The following is an 18,554-nucleotide window of genomic DNA, read 5'->3' on the forward strand; positions in this document are numbered from 1 at the left end:
GATCCCGAATGCCGCAACTAAGAGTCCGCATGCTGCAAGTAAGACCCAGTGCAGCCAAGTAAATAAATAAATAAAAATTTAAAAAACAATTTAAGTTTCATCTTTCTGTAGTGGTAAAAGAAGCTCTGGAAGTGGGAGAGTGATGCAGAATTTACTACTTCAAAGTCTTCTTTATGAATCACTTCATAGTCTTCCAAACATCTTTGTATTTTTTTTTTTTTTTTGCGGTACGCGGGCCTCTCACTGTTGTGGCCTCTCCCGTTGCGGAGCACAGGCTTCGGACGCGCAGGCTTAGCGGCCATGGCTCACGGGCTCAGCCGCTCCTCAGCATGTGGGATCTTCCCGGACCGGGGCATGAACCTGTGTCCCCTGCATCGGCAGGTGGACTCTCAACCACTGCGCCACCAGGGAAGCCCAGGAAACCTTTTCTTATGGGTTATTTCTCACTAAAGAATGTATTATTTGATCTCTCTCTTTTTCTGCCTCTTTCCTTCTACTCCTCATCCACACCCCAAGTAGAAGCTTAGGGAAATTAACCCAACTGAGGAGAATGCTTTCTTCTTGCTACTGGGAATCCTGTGTATGTAGACAAAAAGGATGAAGCAATATCTCTTGTTATTCTTGAACAAGTATATTTCTTGGAGTTTGAAGCTATGCAGAATTATCTGGTAATAAGCTTAGTAGGCTCTACCTTAGTAGGCTATAATCTCCTCTATGAAGTGGTTGTATATTTTTCATTTTTTGTGTCACCAGTCCCTGGGTTGGACTACCACAGAGTAGGTCCTCAATAAAAAGTTAAGTGAGCTGAACTGGAGGTGTACAGCCACAGTAACAAAGTCGAAAAGTGAAAAAGAAAGAGTGCTGGATAATCAAAGTTCCAAAGAATTGTTTAAAAAATCTGAACAGACTTCCAGCTAAATGTACTACAAAGAAAAGTCACATTCAGAATGTTTTTCTTTGTAATTTATCTTGGGAACATTTATTCATTTGCAGATCTGTGTAGTTTTTAGATTGCTTTCAAATACCACCTTTGTATGCCAGGGTGACTGCATCATACACTTTTACCACAAAAGCACCTTCATAAAACAGTTTCTCATTTCATAATCAGCTTCCCTCTTTTCCTTTGCTTGCTCCTACAGATTTTGGGCTTTGGTTGGTGGCTGTAAAAGGATTTATAATTTTTATTTGTTTTAACAAGATAAAGACATAGTGATAGTCTTACGATTTTATACCATGGTGAATTTAAATCTGTCATTACTGTGCTTTATTTAAAATACAGAAGTTTTTATAGACTGCCTCTGAAACGCCAGACAATTTGCAAAATTAAAACATAGAAATGGTAAATGATAGCTTACACCATTCCTGAGGTACTTTCATCAGGTAGATAGAAAGACATTTTGGGTCTATAACAGATTTCTGTTGTATTTCTCTCCATATTATTAAGAATATACTGGCACAAAATAGCAGTGACCTTAATGTTGCTGCATTTGGAAGTTTTAAAAACATGTGGGTTTAACACAAGTTCCTGATAAATGTGGGCATGAACCTGAAGAGTTGGACCCCTGCCCTCATCAGGCAGACAGACCTTTACAAATCAATGTCTCTTGCTCAGAAGGTGGAACATTTGTCAATTTAAACCTGCATAGGTTGGGAGTAAACACACATTGGTATTATATCTCTAGAATTTATCTGATGCTTTTTTTTGTGTGTGTGAAGAGCTTCATGGATCTTTTCAGAGCCACATAGCATTCTTAGGCCTGAGGTTGTACAAAAGTGACCTTTGTCTCTTGAAGCTGAGGAAATAGATACAAAGAAAGCAGAGGCTTATGTGGAGTTATCCAAGTCAGGGGTTGTGAGACTTAACAACCAGCTTCATGGATGTGATGACTGCAGTGCTACATCACCAAGGAAGTCAGCCAACTGTCAGGATGTCTCATGGGCCATTTACAGAGACAACTTAGATGCCATCTAAGAAAAATCTAACCTTCCAACCTTTGCTTGTCCAAGTGTGTCTGCCCTCAGAAAGTCTGTCTTCCATCTGAAATAATTTATTCAGGCCTCTTTCCAAAATTATCTAATTTCCCCCTGCAATTTTGAGGTCCATATCTCTATTCTTCTTCTCTGATTTGAAATACTTTGGTATTTTCTTAGTGTCCTATGCACTGCATTTGGTTTCTCACTTGGTTAGATTCGGGGTTATTTTTAATATAGTCACCCTACTGTGTTTAATCCCCAGGATAAGGAATGGATCTAAGCAAAATTGTACCTGGCTGGGAAAGCAGCAAGGAAGAGGCGCAGTCCTCTAGGGCTGGGCAGAAGGTGGGGTTGCCCTTGCTTGGAGCAGAAGGTGAATACCAGGGCTGACTTGCTGTGGTCTGAGGGTCTCACCAGAAATGAGAGAAAAGCCAGGAAGTCACTAAGACCAGAGTCGGGTTCCACAGGGCAGAGTTACGTTGGGGTTGGAGAACTATGGGGAAAAAGTGAAAGTGTGAGGCAGAGGTTGAATCTAGGGGAATGAGGTGTTGGCCTATATTCTGAAATGATAATGATACTGCCTTTGTGTGTGTGTATGTGTGCACATGTGAATAGGGTACCAGGTGCAGTTTTGGGCAGGCCAGGTCACATTATGGAAACTGGGATGGGATAGATATTAGAGAGCCAAGCAGAGTGATTGCCATGAAGCCAAAACTCCTCTAGTGCTGGGGAAAGTTTTCTAAAAATGAGATTGGAGTATAAGGGCTGATGACATCTCAGACTAATGTATCATCCTACATGCACTGTGTTGCTGACTGGCATATAATTTGTACCTTCTTTTATTTTCATTACTAGTAGTAATCCTGAACTTTGTCTGGTAAAGGATTGGCCTGTGAGTACAGCTCCTGACATGTTATAAGGAGTTAGTAAAGCAGAAGTGGGGAAGTCTCTGTTCTTGTTTTTGGGATCTGCAGACACAAGAGAGCTCTGCTACCTGGGTGGTGGGCTTGAAGCCAGGGACCTCTTTTGCCACCACACAGGCCCATCTTACTGTGGAGAGCTGAGTTTTCACTGCACACTGGTTGCTCTTTATAAACAGTCATTACCTTGGCTGTCCTTACGATGGGTATCGATAAATACAGTGAAAGGTGAGACGGAAACCTCCCTCTTCTCTGCTCCCACTCAGGCTGCCCCCTTGCAATATCATTGTGATGGTTCAGTTGGCACTCATGCCTCAATTGTTTCTTTCTGTTTTAATTGAAGTGTAGTTGATTTACAAAATTGTGTTAGTTTCAGGTGTATAGCAAAGTGATTCAGTTATACATATATATATATTTTTCAGATTCTTTTCCATTATAGGTTATTACAAGATATTGAATATAGTTCCCTTTGCTATATAATAAATCCTTGTTGTTTATTTTATATATTTTAGTGTGTATCTGTTAATCCCAAACTCCCCCCTTTCCCCTTTGGTAGCCATAAGTTTGTTTTCTATGTCTGTAAGTCTGTTTCTGTTTTGTCAATGAATTCATTTGTATTTTTAGATTCCACATAGAAGTGATATCATATAATATGTGTCTTTTTCTGCCTGACTTACTTCACTTAGTATGCGTCAATCATTTCTTGTTTTTTTTTTAAATAAATTTGTTTATTTATTTATTTATGACTGTGTTGGGCCGTGATTGCTGTGTGCGGGCTTTCTCTAGTTGCGGCCAGCGGGGGCTACTCTTTGTTGCAGTGTGCGGGCTTCTCATTGCAGTGTTTTCTCTTGTTGCGGAGCACGGGCTCTAGGCACACAGGCTTCAGTAGTTGTGGGTTTCAGGCTCTAGAGCGCAGGCTCAGTAGTTGTGGTGCACGGGCTTAGTTGCTCCGTAGCATTGTGGGATCTTCCCAGACCAGGGCTAGAACCCGTGTCCCCTGCATTGGAAGATGGATTCTTAACCACTGCGCCACCAGGGAAGTCCCCTCAATCATTTCTTAATGTGGCGTCCAGGCACCCAGTTGCATCCCAGTACATTTTGTGAGTGGTCCATGTGCAGAACTGAACGGTGTGGGGCTCCCCCTTTGGCATCGACTGACCCTGTACTGAGGGATGTAGAAGTGCCTTCAGCTGTGGCCGCCTACCTAGGTTTACACAGCCTTGTATATAGTACTTCAGAAAGTGTGTCATCCTCAGCCTGGGATGACGCTGGCCAACAGCTGTTAGAAAAATAATGGCCCCATGGGGGAGGGAAGAGGATGGAGGGGGAGTGGTTATTCGCACTACTCCAGGGACATGGTGGACTTTCTGTTAGCATTTCCTGATCAAAAAGTTGGTGAAGCGATGGATTCATTTGCTAATGCTTTTGAACCTTTGTCACATCATAGCATGCTTAGTAAGTAATAATATTTGTATGGCACTCTGGGTAAGCAGTCTAGACATCTTGTGGATGGAGGTAACTGGCCTGGGCCCTGGCTGTGCCTGGCCGTGCCTGGAGTGAGGATGGACATCTTAGCCCACCTGGAACGTGATTCCAGTACACTGGCTGGGAACCGTCAGGATTCACAGTTGACACAGTGGCCGTCTTATCAATGAAATAAATTCTATACTAGGAGCTTGGATTATGATTTTGCTTTTGCTGTATTTCTTCACATGCTTAGAGCTTCCTTTTGTCTGAACTGTCTTATCTCTAACCTAGTTAACCTATCTTATTAGCTATTAAGCATACTGAGAAATTAAACTGTGTGAACTCCTCAAGCACCTTGAAAATAATACTCTAGATGTTTACAGTGGTATCACAGAAATTTGGAAATCATTTTGTCTGTCCTCCTGTGCTCTACTCAATCCTGTTGATTGTATACTAAAACTCACAGATGGGCTTGTTTTTTGCAGGGGTGGGGGGTATTCATTAATTTGCTCTTTACTGCTTTCTTTTTTTTTGGTTTTCTGAGAACTTTGTGTTCTGGTCCTGTCCAAGGTGCAGATGGCTATGCTTTCAAAACAACTTATTGTCATAATAGCGCCCATTTAAAATCAATACATGCGCTCAGTTTCCCTATATTCGGCATCATTTGTTTGGTCTCTGAGGAGCAGGTGATGTTCTTCCACTGATGCTCCAGTTCTGTTCCTCCAGTAGCCTCCATCTACCTCGAACCTTTCACTTGTCACTTAGGTGGGAGGACACAGCAAATGGACCCTGTGCTGGGCACTCTTACAGCCAGTGAGGGAGACCCTTGGTTTTCAAGTCAGACAGATCTGAGTGTGAATTTCCATTCTTCCTGTCTTAGGCTGTGCATTCTTGGGCCTTTCCCTTTATGGCTCTGAGACTAGGTTTCTTCCTAAGTAAAATGGAGCTTAAAGTCACTCTAGGGTTTGCGCATTGCTGTGAAGATCACAAAGTGAACCATCTATAGGGACCAGGACATAGTGGGTGCATAGCTAAGTGTACATATAATTACCATTATTGATAATTCTTTAGCATCATACAGAGTCAGTAGTTTCAGTAACACAATAAATTATTATTGCTCATCTACCAAGTCTGTCATTTCTATTTTAGGAAATCATTAATTTCAGAAAACTAGTTCTTACCAAAGCTATGTTAGTGAAGACCCCGGGATACATTTTTTCTTTGTTTTATTGCCTACATCCCTCTGTCACTTCTATTTTTCTTTTCTTCTGATTTAAAAAAAATTGGCATTTGGGGTAATTTTCAGCATTTTCCTAGTCACAAAAATTACATCAGCAGGTCTATGTTTCACAGGGCGACCACCTTTCAAAAATACTCTGCCGGCTTTCTAGTCCTCAGCCACATTCCCAGTGAGTCCTCTGACTATTATCAACCAGTTGACAAATTGGACCTCTGGCATGTCAACAGGTACATGCCTGATGACCTCTTTCCTTGATGCCCCTGCACTTCACATAAGGTTTAGAAGAGGGAAACTCTCTCATGTTCCTGGCTCCCACCCTGGGACTCATAAGCTTAGAAGAGACTTTGGAAGAACTACCTAGCTATTCCCCATATTCGGTTCAGGGGAGGAGGCATGGCATGAGGGCACTGGAATCGGGCAGAGCTGGGTTTGAATTCCCTCTCTGCCAGTTGTTAGCAATGTGACCTTCATGAACTTGTGCCTGTCTGGGAAGAGTTAAGGACCTTGTTGCACAATAAAACTAGCTGCCTGGGTGGTCTGCAGCTCTATGCCCAGCACCTACCTCGCAGTGTGCTTTTGTGTATGTATCTTGTAGCTTACCCACAACTGAACAATGTAGTTATTACTAAACCCATTTTTCAGATGAGGAAATTGAGACTTAGAGAGTTAATAACTTGAATTACTTTATTTTATAAAGATTCTTTTTTTATTGGAGTATGGTTGATTTACAATCTTATATTAGTTTCAGGTGTATAACATAGTGATTCAATATTTTTATAGATTATACTCCGTTTAAAGTTATTATAAAATTTTGGCTATATTCCCTGGGCTGTACAATATATCTTTGTAGCTTATTTATTTTATACATAGTAGTTTGTACCTCATAATCCCCTACCCATATTTTACCCCTCCCCCCTTCCTTCTTCCCACTGATAACCACTAGTTTGTTCTCTGTATTCTGTGAGTCTGTTTTTGTTTTGTTATATTCATTCGGTTTTTTTTTTGTTTTTTTTTTTTGCGGTACGCGGGCCTCTCACTGTTGTGGTCTTTCACGTTGCGGAGCACAGGCTCCGGACGCGCAGGCCCAACGGCCATGGCTCACGGGCCCAGCCGCTCCATGGCATGTGGGATCCTCCCGGACCGGGGCACGAACCCGTGTCCCCTGCATCGGCAGGTGGACTCTCAACCACTGCGCCACCAGGGAAGCCCCCTATTCATTTGTTTTATTCTTTAGATTCCACATATAAGTGATAACATACAGTACTTGTCTTTCTCTGCCTGGCTTATTCACTAAGCATAATAGCCTCCAGGTCCATCTATGTTGTTGCAAATGGCAGAATTTCATTCCATTCTTTTTATGGCTTAGTAATAGTCCATTGTGTGTGTGTGTGTGTGTGTGTGTGTGTGTGTGTGTGTGTGTGTGTATAACATCTTCTTTATCCATTCATCTGTTGATGGACACTTAGATTCCTTCCATATCTTGGCTCTTGTAAATAATGCTGCTAAGAACATTGGTGTGTGTGTATATTTTCAGATTAGTGTTTTCATTTTCTTCAGATATATACCCAGGAGTGGGATTGCTGGATCATATTTTTGGTAGTCCTATTTTTAGTTTTTTGAGGAACTTCCATACTGTTTTCCATAGTGGCTGTATCATTTTACATTCCCACCAACAATAAATGTACTAGGGTTCCCTTTTCTCCACATTTTTGACAGTATTTGTTGTTTGTAGACTTTCTGATGACAGCCATTCTGACAGGTGTGAGGTGATACCTCATTGTGCTTTTGATTTGCATTTCTCTAATAATTAGTGATGTTGAGCATCTCTTCATGTACCTGTTGGCCATTTGTATATCTTCTTTGGAAGAATGTCTGTTTAGGTCTTCCGCTCATTTTTTAATTGTATAAAAAGTCATTACTAATTTTTTTTAGAGAAACTGTGAGAGTGGAATAAGGTTGGGAGAATCAGAATTGGACAAGAGATACCACTTTAGATTTGCCCAGACGTCAAAGTTTCTTTCCTTAAGTAGACTAATCCTTACTGAGAGTGAATAAGATGTTTCCTCTAATGCATGGGCCATCAGAGCCAATGACAAAACAGTGCAAATCAATAGTGTAATGAAGCAATAAATGATTTGGCTACTAGCAAAATGGCATCTGTATAGGTTACCAGGTAGTTTTTATCTGTAGGTACTTATTTTTTGCTTGCTTTTCAATGCAAAAATGATTCTGTGAATGTAACAGAAACAGGCAACTCTCAGCTGGTCATCACTTCCATTTGGCATGAGAGCCATCACTTGTACTTAGCTGGCCTTGCCTGGTGTTGACTCTTGGCTTTACAGAACCATAAGCACAGGCAGGAAGACTTACAAAACACACTCAGAGGTCTCCATCAAGGCTGGAATGTGGTAGTGACAGTCTGACTTGCACTGTTTTTGGCTCTTCCTTTTCAGCTTGGCTGCAGCTAGTAAGCTGGGAGGATTGTAAAAGTTAAAACAAATGCAGATTGGAGAGAAAGTCATCTTAACTTTTAAGACTCTTCTTGGCAAAGGGAATTGTCTTCTGATATTTAAATGAAGAGATAATTCTTCCTTTTTAACTAGTGATTTGTGAAATTGATTCAGATTGGTAAAAGTTCACAAGCAAGTCCCAAGTCTCCAGAAAGGGAATGTTATGACACAGAGCAGATCTTTAAGAACTGATTGGTGTTTTACTTTGGTTTGTAGCTGTCATGTGTTTATGCAGATAATTGATTTTTGAGATAAGGGGAAAAGCAAATGTAGAAAGTAGCCTTAGACAATATGTGTATGTAATTTCTTCTTGGAGTAGGTTTGTCTCAACTGATGGTAGTTAATTTATTTGTGTTTATCTATTAGTGATAACACTGATATTTATCCTCTAGTTTCAGTTATTTGTTTGATGACCTTTCTAACCAAATGCAGGCTGCTTCCTACCCATTTTTGGAATGCTATCATTATATATGGTTATTTGAAGCTCAAAATGCATTTTTTCATAGAAAGTAATATTAGAATGATGGTGGGGTTCCATTCTACCCCACACAAGCCTATTTCACCCATTCTGTACCTGAAACAATACTTCCAGCACTATACTCTTATTAGTTATTTCAATACTGTTTAGCTGATAACCTGTATGGATTCCATCATTGTATGACCTTGACAACTGCTTACATCTTTAAGTCTCAATTTCATCGTCTATAAAATGGGGATATTAATAGCACTTATTTCATAGACTGGTATTAAGTTTTAAACAATTCATACAATGCACTTATATTAGCTTTTATTATTATTACTATAATTTGGCCACATTTGCAGTAAATAGTTTTTTTTTTTTTTTTTTTTGGCGCTACGCGGGCCTCTCACTGTTGTGGCCTCTCCCGCTGCGGACCACAGGCTCCGGACGCACAGGCTCAGCAGCCATGGCTCACGGGCCCAGCCGCTCCGCGGCATGTGGGATCTTCCCGGACCGGGGCACGAACCCGCGTCCCCTGCACCGGCAGGCGGACTCTCAACCACTGCGCCACCAGGGAAGCCCTGCAGTAAATAGTTTTATGTGAGTTGGCTTTGGAGCCTAACCAACAAATGTAATGTTATTTCTTGGGAAAAAATAGGTGTCCTGTGTTTGGCAAGAAGGGAATATGGTGTCACCAGGACATCCTTCTTTGCCTTTTCCCTTGTACGTCACCAGTGTCTAGCAGTAGAAGGGACTGTGGTGGTTTTGGGGTACTTTTTGTTCTTCCAGGATCCCAAAGATAGCTCACTGTCTTGTGCATAGACATCATATATTTGTACATACAGGCAGTCCTGACTTTCCTAGCTTCAGCTTTGATACAGACTGCGCTTTAGTATATAAGACGGGCCCCCACCCCCGTAATTGGCCTTTCACACTGCGCTTGTGTTTCTTTGCACGTCAGCGAGGAGCTGGAGGGACATTTGCGGTGAATTTGCAGTGCATTGCACACGGCCCGCAGTTCTGTGTTGTCGGCGTCACCAGGTATATTTGCACCTCAGTCAGTGTTTGTTGCTGCAGATATATGAATATTTTTGCATTTTACCATGCAGCTTTACACAGATGAGGGGAACAATTAAAAATGCTGATGCTACTAAACATACATACCATAAACTTCATTTCGTTTTGACTAAGATGGAAAGGGTTGGACATGCCGGAGTCAATCCAGTACTCGCTGGATGAGAGCCTGTGGATTAAGGTGTGAAGGAAAAGAAACACACATTGAAATCCTTCCTATGCATTTTTATTTATTATGCCTAAAATGAGGGACATGAGTCTGGGCGTTAGAGTTTTTTAATCTTTGGGAACGGAACCATCTTTATAACGTGAATATATTTGTTATAATTTTATATTAATACATGTTTTCTGGAATGCACTGGGCATAGAAGAAGGGAGGCTTATACAGGATAGTTTGGAACTATTTATTATTTATTTAAAAATTTTTTATTTTAATATCACAAAGTAATTTTATTAAGGTTTTATGGAAAGGTCACTATTGGGTTTCTTTAATACTAAAATCTATCTCAGCGTACAGAAATCGCCCATGAGCCTGAAATATTAGTTCAAGGCTAAGTTTATTAAGGTTTTGGCATGACTCAATATTAACTTTCTCCAAACATGACAACCATTTTCAAATCAGATAAGCTGTAGGATATAAAACTGTGGCTCATAACAATAAAATCAGGAAAATGGCATCATTGCATGTTAGTTCTTAGGGATTAACTTTAAATATACTCTAAAATTGTGAGGAAGCTTATCAAAACAGTTCATTCTGTATTGGCATTTTCAGTTCACAAAGGATCATACAGAAACATGGTTAAGGTCTGTGTAACATGCTTCAAAGCAAAACTGATATTTTTAAGACATTCTAATTCAAGTGCCAATGCTAACTTTAGCATCACAATCCTTTCTGTCTCCTAATACCTTCATTTAGGAGTTGAGTGATGATTAAACAGAGAAATGTCTGGTCTCTCTGTACCTGCGTCTGCTGAATCTGCTATCTTAAGTTTTCAAACTCACATATTCCAGCAAAGGTGTAAAGTTTACCTGATATAATCAATAGCAAGAACCTGTTATTAGGCAATGTATGACATTACTGTTTTTTTTTTTAACATCTTTATTGGAGTATAATTGCTTTACAGTGGTATGTTAGTTTCAGCTGTATAACAATATGAATCAGCTATACATAAACATATATCACCATATCTCCTCCCTCTTGTGTCTCCCTCCCACCCTCCCTATCCCACCCCTCTAGGTAGACACAAGGTGCTGAGCTGATCTCCCTGTGCTATGAGGCTGCTTCCCACTAGCTATCCATTTTACATTTGGTAGTGTATATACATCCATGCCATGCTCTCACTTCGTCCCAGCTTACGCTTTTTTTTTTTACATTCCATGTATATGTGTTAGCATACAGTATTTGTTTTTCTCTTTCTGACTTACTTCACTCTGTATGGCAGACTCTGGGTCCATCCACCTCACTACAAATAACTCAATTTCGTTCTTTTTATGGCTGAGTAATATTCCATTGTATATATGTGCCACATCTTCTTTATCCATTCATCTGTCAGTGGACACTTAGGTTGCTTCCATGTCCTGGCTATTGTAAATAGAGCTGCAATGAACATCGCAGTACATGACTCTTTTTGAATTATGGTTTTCTCAGGGTATATGCCCAGGAGTGGCATTGCTGGGTCATATGGTAGTTCTATTTTTAGTTTTTTAAGGCACCTGCATACTGTTCTCCATAGTGGCTGTATCAATTCACATTCCCATCAACAGTACAAGAGGGTTCCCTTTTCTCCACACCCTCTCCAGCATTTATTGTTTGTAGATTTTTTGATGATGGCCATTCTGACCTGTGTGAGGTGATACCTCATTGTAGTTTTGACTTGCATTTCTCTGATGATTCGTGATGTTGAGCATCCTTTCATGTGTTTGTTGGCAATCTGTATATCTTCTTTGAAGAAATGTCTATTTAGGTCTTCTGCCAATTTTCGGATTGGGTTGTTTGTTTTTTTGATATTAAGCTGCATGAGCTTGTATATTTTGGAGATTAATCCGTTTTCAGTCGCTTCATTTGCAAATATTTTCTCCCATTCTGAGGGTTGTCTTTTGGTCTTGTTTATGGTTTCCTTTGCTGTGCAAAAGCTTTTAAGTTTAATTAGTCCCATTTGTTTATTTTTGTTTTTATTTCCATTTGTCTAGGAGGTAGGTCAAAAAGGATCTTGCTGTGATTTATGTCATTGAGTGTTCTGCCTATGTTTTCCTCTAAGAGTTTGATAGTGTCTGGCCTTACATTTAGGTCTTTAATCCATTTTGAGTTTATTTTTATGTATGGTGTTAGGGAGTGTTCTAATTTCATTCTTTTACATGTAGCTGTCCAGTTTTCCCAGCACCACTATTGAAGAGGCTGTCTTTTCTCCATTGTATATTCTTTCCTCCTTTATCACAGATAAGGTGACCATATGTGTGTGGGTTTATCTCTGGGCTTTCTTTCCTGTTCCATATTTCTGTTTCTGTGCCAGTACCTTACTGTATTGATTACTGTAGCTTTGTAGTATAGTTTGAAGTCCAGGAGCCTGATTCCTCCAGCTGTTTTTCATTCTCAAGATTGCTTTGGCTATTCGGGGCCTTTTGTGTTTCCATACAAATTGTGAAATTTTTTGTTCTAGTTCTGTGAAAAATGCCATTGGTAGTTTGATAGGGGTTTCATTGAATCTGTAGATTGCTTTGGAGAGTATATTCATTTACACAATGTTGACTCTTCCAGTCCAAGAACATGGTATATCTCTCCATCTGTTTGTATCATCTTTAATTTCTTTCATCAGCGTCTTATAATTTTCTGCATATAGGTCTTTTGTCTCCTAGGGTAGGTTTATTCCTAGGCATTTTATTCTTTTTGTTGCAGTGGTAAATGGGAGTGTTTCCTTAATTTCTCTTTCAGACTTTTCATCATTACTGTATAGGAATGCAAGAGATTTCTGTGCTTTAATTTTGTATTCTGTTACTTTACCAAATGCATTGATTAGCTCTAGTAGTTTTCTGGTAACATCTTTGGGATTCTCTCTATATAGTATCATGTCATCTGCAAGCAGTGACAATTTTACTTCTTCTTTTCCGATTTGGATTCCTTTTATTTCTTTTTCTTCTCTGATTGCTGTGGCTAAAACTTCCAAAATTGTGTTGAAGAATAGTGGTGAGAATGGGCAGTCTTGTCTTGTTCCTGATCTTAGAGGAAATGCTTTCTGTGTTTCACCATTGAGAATGATGTTTGCTGTGGCTTTGTCATATATGGCCCTTAGTATGTTGCGGTAGGTTCCCTCTATGCCTACTTTCTCAAGGGTTTTTATCATAAATGGGTGTTGAATTTTGTCAAAAGCTTTTTCTGCATCTGTTGAGGTGATCATATGGCTTTTGTCATTCAGTTTGTTAGTATGGTGTATCACATTGATTGATTTGGGTATATTGAAGAATCCTTGCATTCCTGGGATAAACCCCACTTGACCATGGCGTATGATCCTTTTTTTTTTTTTTTGCGGTACGTGGACCTCCCACTGTTGTGGCCTCTCCCGTTGCGGAGCACAGGCTCCGGATGCGCAGGCTCAGCGGCCATGGCTCACGGGCCCAGCCGCTCCACGGCACGTGGGATCCTCCCAGACCGGGGCACGAACCCGTGTCCCCTGCATCGGCAGGCGGACTCTCAACCACTGCGCCACCAGGGAAGCCCGTATGATCCTTTTAATGTTCTGTTGGATTCTGTTTGCTAGTATTTTGTTGAGGATTTTTGCATCTGTGTTCATCAGTGATAATGGCCTGTAGTTTTCTTTTTTGTGACATTTTTGTCTGGTTTTGGTATCAGGGTGATGGTGGCCTCATAGGATGAGTTTGGGAGTGTTCCTCCCTCTGCTGTATTTTGGAAGAGTTTGAGAAGGATAGGTGTAAGCTCTTCTCTAAATGTTTGATTAGAATTTGCCTGTGAAGCCATCTGGTCCTGGGCTTTTGTTTGTTGGAAGATTTTTTTTTTTTTTTTTTGTGGTACGCGGGCCTTTCACTGTTGTGGCCTCTCCCGTTGCGGAGCACAGGCTCCAGACACTCAGGCTCAGAGGCCATGGCTCACGGGCCCAGCCAGTCCGCGGCATGTGGGATCTTCCCAGACCGGGGCACGAACCCGTGTCCCCTGCATTGGCAGGCGGACTCTCAACCACTGTGCCACCAGGGAAGCCCCTGTTGGAAGATTTTAATCACAGTTTCAATTTCAGTGCTTGTGATTGGTCCGTTCATATTTTCTATTTCTTCATGGTTCAGTCTTGGAAGGTTGTGCATTTCTAAGAATTTGTCCATTTCTTCCAGCTTGTCCATTTTATTGGCATAGAGTTGCTTGTAGTAATCTCTCATGATCCTTTGTATTTCTGCAGTGTCAGTTGTTACTTCTCCTTTTTCATTTCTAATTCTATTGATTTGAGTCTTCTCCCTTTTTTTCTTGATGAGTCTGGCTAGTGTTTTATCAATTTTGTTTATCTTCTCAAAGAACCAGCTCTTAGTTTTATTGACCTTTGCTATTGTTTCCTTCATTTCTTTTTCATTTATTTCTGATCTGATCTTTATGATTTCTTTCCTTTTGCTGACTTTGGGGGTTTTTTGGTTCTTCTTTCTCTAATTGCTTTAGGTGTAAGATTAGGTTTTTTATTTGAGATGTTTCTTGAGGTAGGATTGTATTGTTATAAACTTCCCTCTTAGAACTGCTTTTGCTGCATCCCATAGGTTTTGTGTCATCATGTTTTCATTGTCATTTGTTTCTAGGTATTTTTTGATTTCCTCTTTGATTTCTTCAGTGATCTCTTGGTTATTTAGTAGTGTACTGTTTAGCCTCCATGTGTTTGTATTTTTCACAGATTTTTTCCTGTAATTGATATCTAGTATCATAGCGTTGTGGTCGGAAAAGATATTTGATACGACTTCAATTTTCTTAAATTTACCAAGGCTTGATTTGTGACCCAAGATATGATCTATCCTGGAGAATGTTCCATGAGCACTTGAGGAGAATGTGTATTCTGTTGTTTTTGGATGGAATGTCCTATAAATACCAATTAAGTCCATCTTGTTTAATGTATCATTTAAAGCTTGTGTTTCCTTATTTATTTTCATTTTGGATGATCTGTCCATTGCTGAAAGTGGGGTGTTAAAGTTCCCTAGTCTGATTGTGTTACTGTCAATTTCCCCTTTTATAGCTGTTAGCATTTGCCTTATGTATTGAGGTGCTCCTGTTTGGTGCGTAAATATTTACAATTGTTATATCTTCTTCTTGGATTGATCCCTTGATCATTATGTAGTGTCCTTCTTTGTCTCTTGTAATAGTCTTTATTTTAAATTGTATTTTGTCTGATATGAGAATTGCTACTCCAGCTTTCTTTTGATTTCCTTTTGCATGGAATATCTTTATCCATCCCCTCACTTTCAGTCTGTATGTGTCCCTATGTCTGAAGTGAGTGTCTTGTAGACAGCATATATATGGGTCTTGTTTTTGTAACCATTCAGCCAGTCTACGTCTTTTATTGGAAGCATTGAATCCATTTACATTTAAGTTAGTTATCGATATATATATTCCTATTACCATTTTCTTAATTGTTTTGGGTTTGTTACTGTGGATGTTTTCCTTCTCTTGTGTTTCCTGCCTGGAGAAGTTCCTTTAGCATTTGTTGTAAAGCTGGTTTGGTGGTGCTGAATTCTCTCAGCTTTTGCTTGTCTGTAAAAGTTTTAATTTCTCCGTCAAATCTGAATGAGATCCTTGCTGGTAAAGTAATCTTGGTTGTAGGTTTTCCCCTTTCATCACTTTAAATATGTCCTGCCACTCCCTTCTGGCGTGTAGAGTTTCTGCTGAAAGATCAGCTGTTAACGTTATGGGGATTCCCTTGTACGTTATTTGTTGCTCTTCCCTTGCTGCTTTAATATGTTTTCTTTATATTTAATTTTTGATAGTTTGATTAATATGTGTCTTGACGTGTTTCTCCTTGGATTTATCATGTATGGGACTCTCTGTGTTTCCTGGACTTGATTGACTATTTTCTTTCCTATATTAGGGAAGTTTTCAACTATAATCTCTTCAAATATTTTCTCAGTCCCTTTTATTTTTCTCTTCTTCTTCTGGGACACCTATAATTCAAATGTTGGTGCGTTTAATGTTGTCCCAGAGGTCTTTGAGACTGTCCTCAATTCTTTTCATTCTTTTTTCTGCTCTGTGGTAGTTATTTCCACTGTTTTATCTTCCAGGTCACTTATCCGTTCTTCTGCTCCAGTTATTCTGCTATTGATTCCTTCTAGAGAATTTTAAATTTCATTTATTGTGTTGTTCATCAGTTTGTTTGTTCTTTAGTTCTTCTAGGTCCTTGTTAAATGTTTCTTGTATTTTCTCCATTCTATTTCCAAGATTTTGGATATCTTTACTATCATTACTCTGAATTCTTTTTAAGGTAGACTGCCTATTTCCTCTTCATTTGTTTGGTCCGGTAGGTTTTTACGTTGCTCCTGTATCTGCTGTGTATTTCTCTGTCTTCTCATTTTGCTTAACTTACTGTGTTTGGGGTCTCCTTTCTGCAGGCTGCAGGTTTGTAGTTCCCATTGTTTTTGGTGTCTGCCCCCAGTGGCTAAGGTTGGTTCGGTGAGTTGTGTAGGCTTCCTGGTGGAGGGGACTGGTGCCTGTGTTCTGGTGGATGAGGCTGGATCTTGTCTTTCTGGTGGGCAGGACCACGTCTGGTGGTGTGTTTTGGGGTGTCTGTGACCTTATTATTATTTTAGGCAGCCTCTCTGCTAATGGGTGGGGTTGTGTTCCTGTCTTGCTAGTTGTTTGGCATAGGGTGTCCTGCACTGTAGCTTGCTGGTCGTTGAGTGGAGCTGGGTCTTAGCGTTGAGATGGAGATCTGTGTGAGAGCTTTTGCCGTTTGATATTACATGGGGCCAGGAGGTCTCTGGTAGACCGATGTCCTGGACTTGGCTCTCCCACCTCAGAGGCTCAGGCTTGACACCTGGCCGGAGCACCAAGACCCTGTCAGCCACACAGCAGATGGCTGGGGCCTGACTGAAGGTGAGGTCCACTTAGTCAAATCACAGCACTGTCCTCTGTCACTTTGCCTGGAGCTGCTGTCGGGGATGCGGCCATGGCCGCCGCCTGGAGACACAGTGGGTGCATGTGTGGATGTGCACGCGTGCGCACACCTGTGTGTTTGTGTGTTTGTATGTGTGTGTGTGTGAACTCTTGTTTACTGTGCGGCTCACTAACTGCTCCCGGCGCCACCAACCCCTTCCCCCCAGAAAGTGTTGGCCACCTGGAATTTTTTAAAAAGCTTTTTATTTTGGAATATTTCAAACATGAACAAAAGAGGAGAGAATTGTACGGGAACTCCCATCTACCATTATGCAGCTTCAACAATTCCCGATATGTTGCCAATCTTGTCTCACACACCCCCAGCTTTTTTTTTGGTTGGAAGATTTTAAAGCGAATCCTACATTGTGTTATTTTACCAATTAATAAAATATTTCTAAGAAATAAATACATTAAAAAAACCCAATACTATTATCATACCTAATAGAAATTAACAGTAATTTGTTAGTATCATCTAATACTCAATTAAATATTCAAGCTTCCTTAATTGTCCCCCCTATTTTTTTAAAACCAGTTGATTTGTTCAAATCAGGATCTCAACCTGCATTTTGCATTTGATAGTTATATCTGGTAGGTTTCTTTTTAATCTACCAGAGTTAAAGAGGGTGTTTTTAAGCTAGGGAGTACCATGCTTCTGTGGGGTGGCCCACTCCTTGCTAAGAAGCCACTAGAGCCATACAAGTATTTCTTCCATCATTAGACAAGGGATGACAAGCTGAGTGCATTTTTCCTAAAATACAATAGATGTAACTAAGGAATTTGCAATCTTTCTATGTCCTTTGTGTTCTTACAAGATTAATCCAGAAAATTTACTGTTAAAAACAACTTTAAACATATTCCTTTATTATTTAAAGCATAGATTTGAGTCATGGGTGTTAAAAAGCCACCAAAAAATCCATTCCACATTATTCTCTTGATACCTACGTGTTAGTCATCTGCTTTGGCATCTTCTAACACTGAGAGCTGCCATCCCTGGGGCAAATTTAGGTAGGTGAGGATTCAGGTGGCAACTACATAAGTCATGAACTTCAAGGCTAGTTTGGCAGAAGTTAATAATGAGTATATGAATAAGTTAATGCAGATTGGCCTTAGTTCAGAGGACTGACATGAGGCGGAAGTCAGTGTGTAGGTGCTAAACGCGGGGGGTAAAGTCTTCTAAGGTGGGTTGGTCCGCTCCTTGATCTGCACACAGAGGACTGAAGCCGGCTCCGGCCTGGCTGCTGTAGGAAGCTGCCCCAGCAGACCCTGCCTGTACCTTCTGTGCTGTGGCCCTTGGAAGACCTTCTGAGTAGAAGTAGGTTCCGGGGAGGACCTTAATGGAAATGTTTATATAATGACAAAGATTTAAAAAGTAAAGAAGACTGTAAGCTTGAGGAAATATTATGGCTGCTCAGAAACCCCCAGTGGTTTCTAGTTGCTCAGAGTAAATGTCAAAGACCTTTGAATAGCCTCCCAGGCCATGCAGCCTGCCCCTCCTTTAGTTTGACCTTTCTGGACTTATCTCCTATCCTACACTGCTCTAGCCACTGGGAGTCACTCTGCTCTCACCCCATCCCACCAGCACTCCTTAAATCTCTTCCTTGCTTACATTTTTCCGTAGCAGTATCACCCCCTAACATATTATACAATTTACTTTTGGATTTTGTTGATTGTATGTTTTTCCACTATGGATTTATCCTTAGTGCCTAGAATAAGGCCTATTCATAGTAGCCACTCAATAAATTGGTTAACTGAATGAGTAGAGAAGTTAAACATTGGAAAATTTGAT

General features: G+C 40.3%; 1 protein-coding gene across 4 annotated transcripts in view; it reads left to right on the plus strand.

Moving 5' to 3' along the window:
* The window catches only part of SLC4A4 (solute carrier family 4 member 4), a 357,043-nt gene that overhangs the window by 21,321 nt on the left and 317,168 nt on the right, over positions 1–18,554 (plus strand). The window lies entirely within an intron of this gene.

This window comes from Phocoena sinus, chromosome 5 (genome assembly GCF_008692025.1).
Source record: "Phocoena sinus isolate mPhoSin1 chromosome 5, mPhoSin1.pri, whole genome shotgun sequence".
In the NCBI taxonomy this organism is placed as follows: domain Eukaryota; kingdom Metazoa; phylum Chordata; class Mammalia; order Artiodactyla; family Phocoenidae; genus Phocoena; species Phocoena sinus.